This window comes from Phalangium opilio, unplaced genomic scaffold (genome assembly GCF_054372755.1).
Source record: "Phalangium opilio isolate 3A_F unplaced genomic scaffold, DU_Popi_V2 ptg001662l_1, whole genome shotgun sequence".
NCBI lineage: Eukaryota > Metazoa > Arthropoda > Arachnida > Opiliones > Phalangiidae > Phalangium > Phalangium opilio.
In genome coordinates this window covers 378,901-393,001 of record NW_028324260.1, presented here as the reverse complement: position 1 = coordinate 393,001, position 14,101 = coordinate 378,901, and the positions used below count along the sequence as shown (strand labels likewise).

Below are 14,101 nucleotides of genomic sequence, written 5' to 3'. Positions count from 1 at the left end.
AATCTTTGGCCTACCCACAGTTATCAAGTCGGACAACGGTCCACCATTTAGTTCCTATGGGTTTACTGAATACCTATCAAACTTAGGCATAAAGCACCAAAAGGTCACGCCTCTTTGGCCACAAGCAAATGGCAACGTAGAACGCTTTATGGCCTCTTTGAACAAGACACTTCGCATTGCAGAAGTGCAGGGTACACGTTGGCAAGACCAGCTTCAACACTTTCTCTTCAGCTATCGCATTACACCTCATTGTACCACAGGCACTCCACCATCAGAACGCCTGTTTGGCCGATCCATTAGAAGTAAACTTCCTTCAACGAATCAAACCAGTACATCAACGGATCCGTCTCTCACCGACATAGTTACAAGAGACGCTGCAGCCAAAGCTACCATGAAGCGTTACCATGATCAACGAAGCAATGTAAAACCAAGCACCCTTCAAGTTGGCGATAAAGTACTTGTCAAAACACACCGCACCCATAAACTATCACCACACTTCAATCCCGACCCGTACAGTATTACTTCAATCCGCGGATCGTCGGTAACAGCTGAAAGAAACGGTCATAGCCTGACCAGAAACACCTCGTTCTACAAACGTAAACCTCAAACCCCCGTTTCGTACATTCCTCTCCCATCGTCACCATCGCCAAGCGCAAGTAGCGACGTTTGCGACGCTCCAGCTCTGAACTCACCAGCAAGCGCCCATCCTCAACCCACAACCGACCAGCTTCTTCTCCCTTCAGTACAAGGGACCCCGCGATACAACTTGCGTCAAACCCGTTCGGTGCCCAAGCGGCTTATAGAAGACATGTAACGTGTGTAGTGTCTTTCAACCTGTATAATATGTTTCTTCACCACTGTTTAATATTACTATTATCACCTAGACTTTTATTTTTCATAAGAAAAGAGGAATGTAGAATTCTTATGTCCAACCCTGACCCATCTTGTAGCAGACGACAAAACCGATATAAAAGATTACTGCGTAGTATAAGCTGATGCAGGGTTGTGTTTACTGTAACGCGTAGTTTATGAGTATTAATTAAATCCAAGTGTTATGTTATTAAGACCGACTCGTTTCTAACATAAGCATAAAACATTACACTGAGCTTCCTTCGTTCACGATGTAAATCTGTGTATTCTGGTCCCAGTATGAGGGCGTGGGTTCGAATCCCACTTCTGACACGATAATGTTTATGAAAATAACTCGAAGAGATGTAATTTTGAACGCCTAAATTAATTAAAACCACGTCAGGATGGCCGAGCGGTCTAAGGCGCCAGACTCAAGGGGCTTAGCTTCCTTCGTTCACGATGTGAATCTGTGAATTCTGGTCCTCGTATGAGGGCGTGGGTTCGAATCACACTTCTGACACGAATGGTTTTAAGAAAATAACTGGATGAGATATAATTTTAAAACGTCCAAATTACATAAAACCACGTCTGGATGGCCGAGCGGTCTAAGGCGCGAGACTTAAGGGGCTTAGCTTCCTTCGTTCACGATGTAAATCTGTGTATTTTGGTCCTAGTATGAGGGCGTGGGTTCGAATCCCACTTCTGACACGATATTGTTTATGAAAATAACTCGAAGAGATGTAATTTGAAACGTCTAAATTACTTAAAACCACGTCAGTATGGCCGAGCCGTCTTAGGCGCTAGACTCAAGGGGCGTAGTTTCCTTCGTTCACGATGTGAATCTGTGTATTCTGGCCCTCGTATGAGGGCGTGGGTTCGAATCCCACTTCTGACACGATATGTTTTATAAAAGTAACTCGAAGAGATGTAATTTTGAACGCCTAAATTAATTAGAACCACGTCAGGATGGCCGAGCGGTCTAAGGCGCCAGACTCAAGGGGCTTAGCTTCCTTCGTTCACGATGTGAATCTGTGTATTCTGGTCCTCGTATGAGGGCGTGGGTTCGAATCACACTTCTGACACGATATGTTTTAAGAAAATAACTGGATGAGATATAATTTTAAAACGTCCAAATTACATACAACCTCGTCTGGATGGCCGAGCGGTCTAAGGCGCGAGACTCAAGGGGCGTAGTTTCCTTCGTTCACGATGTGAATCTGTGTATTCTGGCCCTCGTATGAGGGCGTGGGTTCGAATCCCACTTCTGACACGATATGTTTTATAAAAGTAACTCGAAGAGATGTAAGTTTGAACGCCTAAATTAATTAAAACCACGTCAGGATGACCGAGCGGTCTAAGGCGCCAGACTCAAGGGGCTTAGCTTCCTTCGTTCACGATGTGAATCTGTGTATTCTGGTCCTCGTATGAGGGCGTGGGTTCGAATCACACTTCTGACACGAATGGTTTTAAGAAAATAACTGGATGAGATATAATTTTAAAACGTCCAAATTACATAAAACCACGTCTGGATGGCCGAGCGGTCTAAGGCGCGAGACTCAAGGGGCTAAGCTTCCTTCGTTCACGATGTAAATCTGTGTATTCTGGTCCTAGTATGAGGGCGTGGGTTCGAATCCCACTTCTGACACGATATGTTTTATAAAAGTAACTCGAAGAGATGTAATTTTGAACGCCTAAATTAATTAAAACCACGTCAGGATGGCCGAGCGGTCTAAGGCGCCAGACTCAAGGGACTTAGCTTCCTTCGTTCACGAAGTGAATCTGTGTATTCTGGTCCTCGTATGTGGGCGTGGGTTCGAATCACACTTCTGACACGATATGTTTTAAGAAAATAACTGGATGAGATATAATTTTAAAACGTCCAAATTACATACAACCACGTCTGGATGGCCGAGCGGTCTAAGGCGCGAGACTCAAGGGGCGTAGTTTCCTTCGTTCACGATGTGAATCTGTGTATTCTGGCCCTCGTATGAGGGCGTGGGTTCGAATCCCACTTCTGACACGATATGTTTTATAAAAGTAACTCGAAGAGATGTAATTTTGAACGCCTAAATTAATTAAAACCACGTCAGGATGGCCGAGCGGTCTAAGGCGCCAGACTCAAGGGGCTTAGCTTCCTTCGTTCACGAAGTGAATCTGTGTATTCTGGTCCTCGTATGTGGGCGTGGGTTCGAATCACACTTCTGACACGATATGTTTTAAGAAAATAACTGGATGAGATATAATTTTAAAACGTCCAAATTACATACAACCACGTCTGGATGGCCGAGCGGTCTAAGGCGCGAGACTCAAGGGGCGTAGTTTCCTTCGTTCACGATGTGAATCTGTGTATTCTGGCCCTCGTATGAGGGCGTGGGTTCGAATCCCACTTCTGACACGATATGTTTTATAAAAGTAACTCGAAGAGATGTGATTTTAAAACGTCCAAATTACATAGAACCACGTCTGGATGGCCGAGCGGTCTAAGGCGCCAGACTCAAGGGGCTTCGTTCACGATGTGATTCTGTGTATTCTGGTCCTCGTATGAGGGCGTGGGTTCGAATCCCACTTCTGACACGATATGTTTTAAGAAAATAACTGGATGAGATATAATTTTAAAACGTCCAAATTACACAGAACCACGTCTGGATGGCCGAGCGGTCTAAGGCGCGAGACTCAAGGGGCGTAGTTTCCTTCGTTCACGATGTGAATCTGTGTATTCTGGCCCTCGTATGAGGGCGTGGGTTCGAATCCCACTTCTGACACGATATGTTTTATAAAAGTAACTCGAAGAGATGTAATTTTGAACGCCTAAATTAATTAAAACCACGTCAGGATGGCCGAGCGGTCTAAGGCGCCAGACTCAAGGGGCTTAGCTTCCTTCGTTCACGAAGTGAATCTGTGTATTCTGATCCTCGTATGAGGGCGTGGGTTCGAATCCCACTTCTGACACGATATGTTTTAAGAAAATAACTGGATGAGATATAATTTTAAAACGTCCAAATTACATAAAACCACGTCTGGATGGCCGAGCGGTCTAAGGCGCGAGACTCAAGGGGCTAAGCTTCCTTCGTTCACGATGTAAATCTGTGTATTCTGGTCCTAGTATGAGGGCGTGGGTTCGAATCCCACTTCTGACACGATATGTTTTATAAAAGTAACTCGAAGAGATGTAATTTTGAACGCCTAAATTAATTAAAACCACGTCAGGATGGCCGAGCGGTCTAAGGCGCCAGACTCAAGGGACTTAGCTTCCTTCGTTCACGAAGTGAATCTGTGTATTCTGGTCCTCGTATGTGGGCGTGGGTTCGAATCACACTTCTGACACGATATGTTTTAAGAAAATAACTGGATGAGATATAATTTTAAAACGTCCAAATTACATACAACCACGTCTGGATGGCCGAGCGGTCTAAGGCGCGAGACTCAAGGGGCGTAGTTTCCTTCGTTCACGATGTGAATCTGTGTATTCTGGCCCTCGTATGAGGGCGTGGGTTCGAATCCCACTTCTGACACGATATGTTTTATAAAAGTAACTCGAAGAGATGTAATTTTGAACGCCTAAATTAATTAAAACCACGTCAGGATGGCCGAGCGGTCTAAGGCGCCAGACTCAAGGGGCTTAGCTTCCTTCGTTCACGAAGTGAATCTGTGTATTCTGGTCCTCGTATGTGGGCGTGGGTTCGAATCACACTTCTGACACGATATGTTTTAAGAAAATAACTGGATGAGATATAATTTTAAAACGTCCAAATTACATACAACCACGTCTGGATGGCCGAGCGGTCTAAGGCGCGAGACTCAAGGGGCGTAGTTTCCTTCGTTCACGATGTGAATCTGTGTATTCTGGCCCTCGTATGAGGGCGTGGGTTCGAATCCCACTTCTGACACGATATGTTTTATAAAAGTAACTCGAAGAGATGTGATTTTAAAACGTCCAAATTACATAGAACCACGTCTGGATGGCCGAGCGGTCTAAGGCGCCAGACTCAAGGGGCTTCGTTCACGATGTGATTCTGTGTATTCTGGTCCTCGTATGAGGGCGTGGGTTCGAATCCCACTTCTGACACGATATGTTTTAAGAAAATAACTGGATGAGATATAATTTTAAAACGTCCAAATTACACAGAACCACGTCTGGATGGCCGAGCGGTCTAAGGCGCGAGACTCAAGGGGCGTAGTTTCCTTCGTTCACGATGTGAATCTGTGTATTCTGGCCCTCGTATGAGGGCGTGGGTTCGAATCCCACTTCTGACACGATATGTTTTATAAAAGTAACTCGAAGAGATGTAATTTTGAACGCCTAAATTAATTAAAACCACGTCAGGATGGCCGAGCGGTCTAAGGCGCCAGACTCAAGGGGCTTAGCTTCCTTCGTTCACGAAGTGAATCTGTGTATTCTGATCCTCGTATGAGGGCGTGGGTTCGAATCCCACTTCTGACACGATATGTTTTAAGAAAATAACTGGATGAGATATAATTTTAAAACGTCCAAATTACATAGAACCCGGTCTGGATGGCCGAGCGGTCTTAGGCGCTAGACTCAAGGGGCTTAGTTTTCTTCGTTCACGATGTGAATCTGTGTATTCTGGCCCTCGTATGAGGGCGTGGGTTCGAATCCCACTTGTGACACGATATGTTTTATAAAAGTAACTCAAAGAGATGTAATTTTGAACGCCTAAATTAATTAAAACCACGTCAGGATGGCCGAGCGGTCTAAGACGCCAGACTCAAGGGGCTTAGCTTCCTTCGTTCACGATGTGAATCTGTGTATTCTGGTCCTCGTATGAGGGCGTGGGTTCGAATCCCACTTCTGACACGATATTGTTTATGAAAATAACTCGAAGAGATGTAATTTGAAACGTCTAAGTTACTTAAAACCACGTCAGTATGGCCAAGCTGTCTTAGGCGCTAGACTCAAGGGGCTTAGTTTCCTTCGTTCACGATGTGAATCTGTGTATTCTGGCCCTCGTATGAGGGCGTGGGTTCGAATCCCACTTCTGACACGATATGTTTTATAAAAGTAACTCGAAGAGATGTGATTTTAAAACGTCCAAATTACATACAACCACGTCTGGATGGCCGAGCGGTCTAAGGCGCCAGACTCAAGGGGCTTCGTTCACGATGTGATTCTGTGTATTCTGGTCCTCGTATGAGGGCGTGGGTTCGAATCCCACTTCTGACACGATATGTATTAAGAAAATAACTGGATGAGATATAATTTTAAAACGTCCAAATTACACAGAACCACGTCAGGATGGCCGAGCGGTCTTAGGCGCTAGACTCAAGGGGCTTAGCTTCCTTCGTTCACGAAGTGAATCTGTGTATTCTGATCCTCGTATGAGGGCGTGGGTTCGAATCCCACTTCTGACACGATATGTTTTAAGAAAATAACTGGATGAGATATAATTTTAAAACGTCCAAATTACATAGAACCCGGTCTGGATGGCCGAGCGGTCTTAGGCGCTAGACTCAAGGGGCTTAGTTTTCTTCGTTCACGATGTGAATCTGTGTATTCTGGCCCTCGTATGAGGGCGTGGGTTCGAATCCCACTTCTGACACGATATGTTTTATAAAAGTAACTCGAAGAGATGTAATTTTGAACGCCTAAATTAATTAAAACCACGTTGGGATGGCCGAGCGGTCTAAGGCGCCAGACTCAAGGGGCTTAGCTTCCTTCGTTCACGAAGTGAATCTGTGTATTCTGATCCTCGTATGAGGGCGTGGGTTCGAATCCCACTTCTGACACGATATGTTTTAAGAAAATAACTGGATGAGATATAATTTTAAAACGTCCAAATTACATAGAACCCGGTCTGGATGGCCGAGCGGTCTTAGGCGCTAGACTCAAGGGGCTTAGTTTTCTTCGTTCACGATGTGAATCTGTGTATTCTGGCCCTCGTATGAGGGCGTGGGTTCGAATCCCTTTTGTGACACGATATGTTTTATAAAAGTAACTCAAAGAGATGTAATTTTGAACGCCTAAATTAACTAAAACCACGTCAGGATGGCCGAGCGGTCTAAGGCGCCAGACTCAAGGGGCTTAGCTTCCTTCGTTCACGATGTGAATCTGTGTATTCTGGTCCTCGTATGAGGGCGTGGGTTCGAATCCCACTTCTGACACGATATTGTTTATGAAAATAACTCGAAGAGATGTAATTTGAAACGTCTAAGTTACTTAAAACCACGTCAGTATGGCCAAGCTGTCTTAGGCGCTAGACTCAAGGGGCTTAGTTTCCTTCGTTCACGATGTGAATCTGTGTATTCTGGCCCTCGTATGAGGGCGTGGGTTCGAATCCCACTTCTGACACGATATGTTTTATAAAAGTAACTCGAAGAGATGTGATTTTAAAACGTCCAAATTACATACAACCACGTCTGGATGGCCGAGCGGTCTAAGGCGCCAGACTCAAGGGGCTTCGTTCACGACGTGATTCTGTGTATTCTGGTCCTCGTATGAGGGCGTGGGTTCGAATCCCACTTCTGACACGATATGTTTTAAGAAAATAACTGGATGAGATATAATTTTAAAACGTCCAAATTACACAGAACCACGTCAGGATGGCCGAGCGGTCTTAGGCGCTAGACTCAAGGGGCTTAGCTTCCTTCGTTCACGAAGTGAATCTGTGTATTCTGATCCTCGTATGAGGGCGTGGGTTCGAATCCCACTTCTGACACGATATGTTTTAAGAAAATAACTGGATGAGATATAATTTTAAAACGTCCAAATTACATAGAACCCGGTCTGGATGGCCGAGCGGTCTTAGGCGCTAGACTCAAGGGGCTTAGTTTTCTTCGTTCACGATGTGAATCTGTGTATTCTGGCCCTCGTATGAGGGCGTGGGTTCGAATCCCACTTGTGACACGATATGTTTTATAAAAGTAACTCAAAGAGATGTAATTTTGAACGCCAAAATTAATTAAAACCACGTCAGGATGGCCGAGCGGTCTAAGGCGCCAGACTCAAGGGGCTTAGCTTCCTTCGTTCACGATGTGAATCTGTGTATTCTGGTCCTCGTATGAGGGCGTGGGTTCGAATCCCACTTCTGACACGATATTGTTTATGAAAATAACTCGAAGAGATGTAATTTGAAACGTCTAAGTTACTTAAAACCACGTCAGTATGGCCAAGCTGTCTTAGGCGCTAGACTCAAGGGGCTTAGTTTCCTTCGTTCACGATGTGAATCTGTGTATTCTGGTCCTCGTATGAGGGCGTGGGTTCGAATCCCACTTCTGACACGATATGTTTTATAAAAGTAACTCGAAGAGATGTAATTTTGAACGCCTAAATTAATTAAAACCACGTCAGGATGGCCGAGCGGTCTAAGGCGCCAGACTCAAGGGGCTTAGCTTCCTTCGTTCACGAAGTGAATCTGTGTATTCTGATCCTCGTATGAGGGCGTGGGTTCGAATCCCACTTCTGACACGATATGTTTTAAGAAAATAACTGGATGAGATATAATTTTAAAACGTCCAAATTACATAGAACCCGGTCTGGATGGCCGAGCGGTCTTAGGCGCTAGACTCAAGGGGCTTAGTTTTCTTCGTTCACGATGTGAATCTGTGTATTCTGGCCCTCGTATGAGGGCGTGGGTTCGAATCCCACTTGTGACACGATATGTTTTATAAAAGTAACTCAAAGAGATGTAATTTTGAACGCCTAAATTAATTAAAACCACGTCAGGATGGCCGAGCGGTCTAAGACGCCAGACTCAAGGGGCTTAGCTTCCTTCGTTCACGATGTGAATCTGTGTATTCTGGTCCTCGTATGAGGGCGTGGGTTCGAATCCCACTTCTGACACGATATTGTTTATGAAAATAACTCGAAGAGATGTAATTTGAAACGTCTAAGTTACTTAAAACCACGTCAGTATGGCCAAGCTGTCTTAGGCGCTAGACTCAAGGGGCTTAGTTTCCTTCGTTCACGATGTGAATCTGTGTATTCTGGCCCTCGTATGAGGGCGTGGGTTCGAATCCCACTTCTGACACGATGTGTTTTATAAAAGTAACTCGAAGAGATGTGATTTTAAAACGTCCAAATTACATACAACCACGTCTGGATGGCCGAGCGGTCTAAGGCGCCAGACTCAAGGGGCTTCGTTCACGATGTGATTCTGTGTATTCTGGTCCTCGTATGAGGGCGTGGGTTCGAATCCCACTTCTGACACGATATGTATTAAGAAAATAACTGGATGAGATATAATTTTAAAACGTCCAAATTACACAGAACCACGTCAGGATGGCCGAGCGGTCTTAGGCGCTAGACTCAAGGGGCTTAGCTTCCTTCGTTCACGAAGTGAATCTGTGTATTCTGATCCTCGTATGAGGGCGTGGGTTCGAATCCCACTTCTGACACGATATGTTTTAAGAAAATAACTGGATGAGATATAATTTTAAAACGTCCAAATTACATAGAACCCGGTCTGGATGGCCGAGCGGTCTTAGGCGCTAGACTCAAGGGGCTTAGTTTTCTTCGTTCACGATGTGAATCTGTGTATTCTGGCCCTCGTATGAGGGCGTGGGTTCGAATCCCACTTGTGACACGATATGTTTTATAAAAGTAACTCAAAGAGATGTAATTTTGAACGCCAAAATTAATTAAAACCACGTCAGGATGGCCGAGCGGTCTAAGGCGCCAGACTCAAGGGGCTTAGCTTCCTTCGTTCACGATGTGAATCTGTGTATTCTGGTCCTCGTATGAGGGCGTGGGTTCGAATCCCACTTCTGACACGATATTGTTTATGAAAATAACTCGAAGAGATGTAATTTGAAACGTCTAAGTTACTTAAAACCACGTCAGTATGGCCAAGCTGTCTTAGGCGCTAGACTCAAGGGGCTTAGTTTCCTTCGTTCACGATGTGAATCTGTGTATTCTGGCCCTCGTATGAGGGCGTGGGTTCGAATCCCACTTCTGACACGATATGTTTTATAAAAGTAACTCGAAGAGATGTAATTTTGAACGCCTAAATTAATTAAAACCACGTTGGGATGGCCGAGCGGTCTAAGGCGCCAGACTCAAGGGGCTTAGCTTCCTTCGTTCACGAAGTGAATCTGTGTATTCTGATCCTCGTATGAGGGCGTGGGTTCGAATCCCACTTCTGACACGATATGTTTTAAGAAAATAACTGGATGAGATATAATTTTAAAACGTCCAAATTACATAGAACCCGGTCTGGATGGCCGAGCGGTCTTAGGCGCTAGACTCAAGGGGCTTAGTTTTCTTCGTTCACGATGTGAATCTGTGTATTCTGGCCCTCGTATGAGGGCGTGGGTTCGAATCCCTTTTGTGACACGATATGTTTTATAAAAGTAACTCAAAGAGATGTAATTTTGAACGCCTAAATTAACTAAAACCACGTCAGGATGGCCGAGCGGTCTAAGGCGCCAGACTCAAGGGGCTTAGCTTCCTTCGTTCACGATGTGAATCTGTGTATTCTGGTCCTCGTATGAGGGCGTGGGTTCGAATCCCACTTCTGACACGATATTGTTTATGAAAATAACTCGAAGAGATGTAATTTGAAACGTCTAAGTTACTTAAAACCACGTCAGTATGGCCAAGCTGTCTTAGGCGCTAGACTCAAGGGGCTTAGTTTCCTTCGTTCACGATGTGAATCTGTGTATTCTGGCCCTCGTATGAGGGCGTGGGTTCGAATCCCACTTCTGACACGATATGTTTTATAAAAGTAACTCGAAGAGATGTGATTTTAAAACGTCCAAATTACATACAACCACGTCTGGATGGCCGAGCGGTCTAAGGCGCCAGACTCAAGGGGCTTCGTTCACGATGTGATTCTGTGTATTCTGGTCCTCGTATGAGGGCGTGGGTTCGAATCCCACTTCTGACACGATATGTTTTAAGAAAATAACTGGATGAGATATAATTTTAAAACGTCCAAATTACACAGAACCACGTCAGGATGGCCGAGCGGTCTTAGGCGCTAGACTCAAGGGGCTTAGCTTCCTTCGTTCACGAAGTGAATCTGTGTATTCTGATCCTCGTATGAGGGCGTGGGTTCGAATCCCACTTCTGACACGATATGTTTTAAGAAAATAACTGGATGAGATATAATTTTAAAACGTCCAAATTACATAGAACCCGGTCTGGATGACCGAGCGGTCTTAGGCGCTAGACTCAAGGGGCTTAGTTTTCTTCGTTCACGATGTGAATCTGTGTATTCTGGCCCTCGTATGAGGGCGTGGGTTCGAATCCCACTTGTGACACGATATGTTTTATAAAAGTAACTCAAAGAGATGTAATTTTGAACGCCAAAATTAATTAAAACCACGTCAGGATGGCCGAGCGGTCTAAGGCGCCAGACTCAAGGGGCTTAGCTTCCTTCGTTCACGATGTGAATCTGTGTATTCTGGTCCTCGTATGAGGGCGTGGGTTCGAATCCCACTTCTGACACGATATTGTTTATGAAAATAACTCGAAGAGATGTAATTTGAAACGTCTAAGTTACTTAAAACCACGTCAGTATGGCCAAGCTGTCTTAGGCGCTAGACTCAAGGGGCTTAGTTTCCTTCGTTCACGATGTGAATCTGTGTATTCTGGCCCTCGTATGAGGGCGTGGGTTCGAATCCCACTTCTGACACGATATGTTTTATAAAAGTAACTCGAAGAGATGTAATTTTGAACGCCTAAATTAATTAAAACCACGTTGGGATGGCCGAGCGGTCTAAGGCGCCAGACTCAAGGGGCTTAGCTTCCTTCGTTCACGAAGTGAATCTGTGTATTCTGATCCTCGTATGAGGGCGTGGGTTCGAATCCCACTTCTGACACGATATGTTTTAAGAAAATAACTGGATGAGATATAATTTTAAAACGTCCAAATTACATAGAACCCGGTCTGGATGGCCGAGCGGTCTTAGGCGCTAGACTCAAGGGGCTTAGTTTTCTTCGTTCACGACGTGAATCTGTGTATTCTGGCCCTCGTATGAGGGCGTGGGTTCGAATCCCTTTTGTGACACGATATGTTTTATAAAAGTAACTCAAAGAGATGTAATTTTGAACGCCTAAATTAACTAAAACCACGTCAGGATGGCCGAGCGGTCTAAGGCGCCAGACTCAAGGGGCTTAGCTTCCTTCGTTCACGATGTGAATCTGTGTATTCTGGTCCTCGTATGAGGGCGTGGGTTCGAATCCCACTTCTGACACGATATTGTTTATGAAAATAACTCGAAGAGATGTAATTTGAAACGTCTAAGTTACTTAAAACCACGTCAGTATGGCCAAGCTGTCTTAGGCGCTAGACTCAAGGGGCTTAGTTTCCTTCGTTCACGATGTGAATCTGTGTATTCTGGCCCTCGTATGAGGGCGTGGGTTCGAATCCCACTTCTGACACGATATGTTTTATAAAAGTAACTCGAAGAGATGTGATTTTAAAACGTCCAAATTACATACAACCACGTCTGGATGGCCGAGCGGTCTAAGGCGCCAGACTCAAGGGGCTTCGTTCACGATGTGATTCTGTGTATTCTGGTCCTCGTATGAGGGCGTGGGTTCGAATCCCACTTCTGACACGATATGTTTTAAGAAAATAACTGGATGAGATATAATTTTAAAACGTCCAAATTACACAGAACCACGTCAGGATGGCCGAGCGGTCTTAGGCGCTAGACTCAAGGGGCTTAGCTTCCTTCGTTCACGAAGTGAATCTGTGTATTCTGATCCTCGTATGAGGGCGTGGGTTCGAATCCCACTTCTGACACGATATGTTTTAAGAAAATAACTGGATGAGATATAATTTTAAAACGTCCAAATTACATAGAACCCGGTCTGGATGGCCGAGCGGTCTTAGGCGCTAGACTCAAGGGGCTTAGTTTTCTTCGTTCACGATGTGAATCTGTGTATTCTGGCCCTCGTATGAGGGCGTGGGTTCGAATCCCACTTGTGACACGATATGTTTTATAAAAGTAACTCAAAGAGATGTAATTTTGAACGCCAAAATTAATTAAAACCACGTCAGGATGGCCGAGCGGTCTAAGGCGCCAGACTCAAGGGGCTTAGCTTCCTTCGTTCACGATGTGAATCTGTGTATTCTGGTCCTCGTATGAGGGCGTGGGTTCGAATCCCACTTCTGACACGATATTGTTTATGAAAATAACTCGAAGAGATGTAATTTGAAACGTCTAAGTTACTTAAAACCACGTCAGTATGGCCAAGCTGTCTTAGGCGCTAGACTCAAGGGGCTTAGTTTCCTTCGTTCACGATGTGAATCTGTGTATTCTGGTCCTCGTATGAGGGCGTGGGTTCGAATCCCACTTCTGACACGATATGTTTTATAAAAGTAACTCGAAGAGATGTAATTTTGAACGCCTAAATTAATTAAAACCACGTCAGGATGGCCGAGCGGTCTAAGGCGCCAGACTCAAGGGGCTTAGCTTCCTTCGTTCACGAAGTGAATCTGTGTATTCTGATCCTCGTATGAGGGCGTGGGTTCGAATCCCACTTCTGACACGATATGTTTTAAGAAAATAACTGGATGAGATATAATTTTAAAACGTCCAAATTACATAGAACCCGGTCTGGATGGCCGAGCGGTCTTAGGCGCTAGACTCAAGGGGCTTAGTTTTCTTCGTTCACGATGTGAATCTGTGTATTCTGGCCCTCGTATGAGGGCGTGGGTTCGAATCCCACTTGTGACACGATATGTTTTATAAAAGTAACTCAAAGAGATGTAATTTTGAACGCCTAAATTAATTAAAACCACGTCAGGATGGCCGAGCGGTCTAAGACGCCAGACTCAAGGGGCTTAGCTTCCTTCGTTCACGATGTGAATCTGTGTATTCTGGTCCTCGTATGAGGGCGTGGGTTCGAATCCCACTTCTGACACGATATTGTTTATGAAAATAACTCGAAGAGATGTAATTTGAAACGTCTAAGTTACTTAAAACCACGTCAGTATGGCCAAGCTGTCTTAGGCGCTAGACTCAAGGGGCTTAGTTTCCTTCGTTCACGATGTGAATCTGTGTATTCTGGCCCTCGTATGAGGGCGTGGGTTCGAATCCCACTTCTGACACGATATGTTTTATAAAAGTAACTCGAAGAGATGTGATTTTAAAACGTCCAAATTACATACAACCACGTCTGGATGGCCGAGCGGTCTAAGGCGCCAGACTCAAGGGGCTTCGTTCACGATGTGATTCTGTGTATTCTGGTCCTCGTATGAGGGCGTGGGTTCGAATCCCACTTCTGACACGATATGTATTAAGAAAATAACTGGATGAGATATAATTTTAAAACGTCCAAATT

General features: G+C 44.8%; 19 non-coding genes across 19 annotated transcripts; all 19 read left to right on the top strand.

Annotated features, from left to right (window-relative positions):
- The first annotated feature begins 3,310 nt into the window (after nucleotides 1-3,310).
- On the top strand, nucleotides 3,311-3,423 carry TRNAL-CAA (transfer RNA leucine (anticodon CAA)). Its single transcript has 2 exons — nucleotides 3,311-3,348; nucleotides 3,378-3,423. It is a non-coding gene; the product is annotated as a tRNA-Leu (tRNA).
- A 253-nt stretch (nucleotides 3,424-3,676) lies between these two features.
- Nucleotides 3,677-3,798, top strand: TRNAL-CAA (transfer RNA leucine (anticodon CAA)). Its single transcript has 2 exons — nucleotides 3,677-3,714; nucleotides 3,753-3,798. It is a non-coding gene; the product is annotated as a tRNA-Leu (tRNA).
- Nucleotides 3,799-4,802: 1,004 nt separating this feature from the next.
- On the top strand, nucleotides 4,803-4,915 carry TRNAL-CAA (transfer RNA leucine (anticodon CAA)). The gene is made up of 2 exons: nucleotides 4,803-4,840; nucleotides 4,870-4,915. It is a non-coding gene; the product is annotated as a tRNA-Leu (tRNA).
- A 253-nt stretch (nucleotides 4,916-5,168) lies between these two features.
- Nucleotides 5,169-5,290, top strand: TRNAL-CAA (transfer RNA leucine (anticodon CAA)). Its single transcript has 2 exons — nucleotides 5,169-5,206; nucleotides 5,245-5,290. It is a non-coding gene; the product is annotated as a tRNA-Leu (tRNA).
- A 628-nt stretch (nucleotides 5,291-5,918) lies between these two features.
- Nucleotides 5,919-6,031, top strand: TRNAL-CAA (transfer RNA leucine (anticodon CAA)). Its single transcript has 2 exons — nucleotides 5,919-5,956; nucleotides 5,986-6,031. It is a non-coding gene; the product is annotated as a tRNA-Leu (tRNA).
- An 816-nt stretch (nucleotides 6,032-6,847) lies between these two features.
- TRNAL-CAA (transfer RNA leucine (anticodon CAA)) lies at nucleotides 6,848-6,969 on the top strand. Its single transcript has 2 exons — nucleotides 6,848-6,885; nucleotides 6,924-6,969. It is a non-coding gene; the product is annotated as a tRNA-Leu (tRNA).
- A 253-nt stretch (nucleotides 6,970-7,222) lies between these two features.
- Nucleotides 7,223-7,335, top strand: TRNAL-CAA (transfer RNA leucine (anticodon CAA)). The gene is made up of 2 exons: nucleotides 7,223-7,260; nucleotides 7,290-7,335. It is a non-coding gene; the product is annotated as a tRNA-Leu (tRNA).
- Nucleotides 7,336-7,776: 441 nt separating this feature from the next.
- On the top strand, nucleotides 7,777-7,898 carry TRNAL-CAA (transfer RNA leucine (anticodon CAA)). Its single transcript has 2 exons — nucleotides 7,777-7,814; nucleotides 7,853-7,898. It is a non-coding gene; the product is annotated as a tRNA-Leu (tRNA).
- A 252-nt stretch (nucleotides 7,899-8,150) lies between these two features.
- Nucleotides 8,151-8,272, top strand: TRNAL-CAA (transfer RNA leucine (anticodon CAA)). The gene is made up of 2 exons: nucleotides 8,151-8,188; nucleotides 8,227-8,272. It is a non-coding gene; the product is annotated as a tRNA-Leu (tRNA).
- A 628-nt stretch (nucleotides 8,273-8,900) lies between these two features.
- Nucleotides 8,901-9,013, top strand: TRNAL-CAA (transfer RNA leucine (anticodon CAA)). The gene is made up of 2 exons: nucleotides 8,901-8,938; nucleotides 8,968-9,013. It is a non-coding gene; the product is annotated as a tRNA-Leu (tRNA).
- A 441-nt stretch (nucleotides 9,014-9,454) lies between these two features.
- On the top strand, nucleotides 9,455-9,576 carry TRNAL-CAA (transfer RNA leucine (anticodon CAA)). The gene is made up of 2 exons: nucleotides 9,455-9,492; nucleotides 9,531-9,576. It is a non-coding gene; the product is annotated as a tRNA-Leu (tRNA).
- A 627-nt stretch (nucleotides 9,577-10,203) lies between these two features.
- On the top strand, nucleotides 10,204-10,325 carry TRNAL-CAA (transfer RNA leucine (anticodon CAA)). The gene is made up of 2 exons: nucleotides 10,204-10,241; nucleotides 10,280-10,325. It is a non-coding gene; the product is annotated as a tRNA-Leu (tRNA).
- Nucleotides 10,326-10,578: 253 nt separating this feature from the next.
- Nucleotides 10,579-10,691, top strand: TRNAL-CAA (transfer RNA leucine (anticodon CAA)). The gene is made up of 2 exons: nucleotides 10,579-10,616; nucleotides 10,646-10,691. It is a non-coding gene; the product is annotated as a tRNA-Leu (tRNA).
- Nucleotides 10,692-11,132: 441 nt separating this feature from the next.
- TRNAL-CAA (transfer RNA leucine (anticodon CAA)) lies at nucleotides 11,133-11,254 on the top strand. The gene is made up of 2 exons: nucleotides 11,133-11,170; nucleotides 11,209-11,254. It is a non-coding gene; the product is annotated as a tRNA-Leu (tRNA).
- A 627-nt stretch (nucleotides 11,255-11,881) lies between these two features.
- On the top strand, nucleotides 11,882-12,003 carry TRNAL-CAA (transfer RNA leucine (anticodon CAA)). The gene is made up of 2 exons: nucleotides 11,882-11,919; nucleotides 11,958-12,003. It is a non-coding gene; the product is annotated as a tRNA-Leu (tRNA).
- Nucleotides 12,004-12,256: 253 nt separating this feature from the next.
- On the top strand, nucleotides 12,257-12,369 carry TRNAL-CAA (transfer RNA leucine (anticodon CAA)). Its single transcript has 2 exons — nucleotides 12,257-12,294; nucleotides 12,324-12,369. It is a non-coding gene; the product is annotated as a tRNA-Leu (tRNA).
- A 441-nt stretch (nucleotides 12,370-12,810) lies between these two features.
- On the top strand, nucleotides 12,811-12,932 carry TRNAL-CAA (transfer RNA leucine (anticodon CAA)). The gene is made up of 2 exons: nucleotides 12,811-12,848; nucleotides 12,887-12,932. It is a non-coding gene; the product is annotated as a tRNA-Leu (tRNA).
- Nucleotides 12,933-13,184: 252 nt separating this feature from the next.
- Nucleotides 13,185-13,306, top strand: TRNAL-CAA (transfer RNA leucine (anticodon CAA)). The gene is made up of 2 exons: nucleotides 13,185-13,222; nucleotides 13,261-13,306. It is a non-coding gene; the product is annotated as a tRNA-Leu (tRNA).
- A 628-nt stretch (nucleotides 13,307-13,934) lies between these two features.
- On the top strand, nucleotides 13,935-14,047 carry TRNAL-CAA (transfer RNA leucine (anticodon CAA)). Its single transcript has 2 exons — nucleotides 13,935-13,972; nucleotides 14,002-14,047. It is a non-coding gene; the product is annotated as a tRNA-Leu (tRNA).
- The last annotated feature ends 54 nt before the right edge of the window (nucleotides 14,048-14,101 follow it).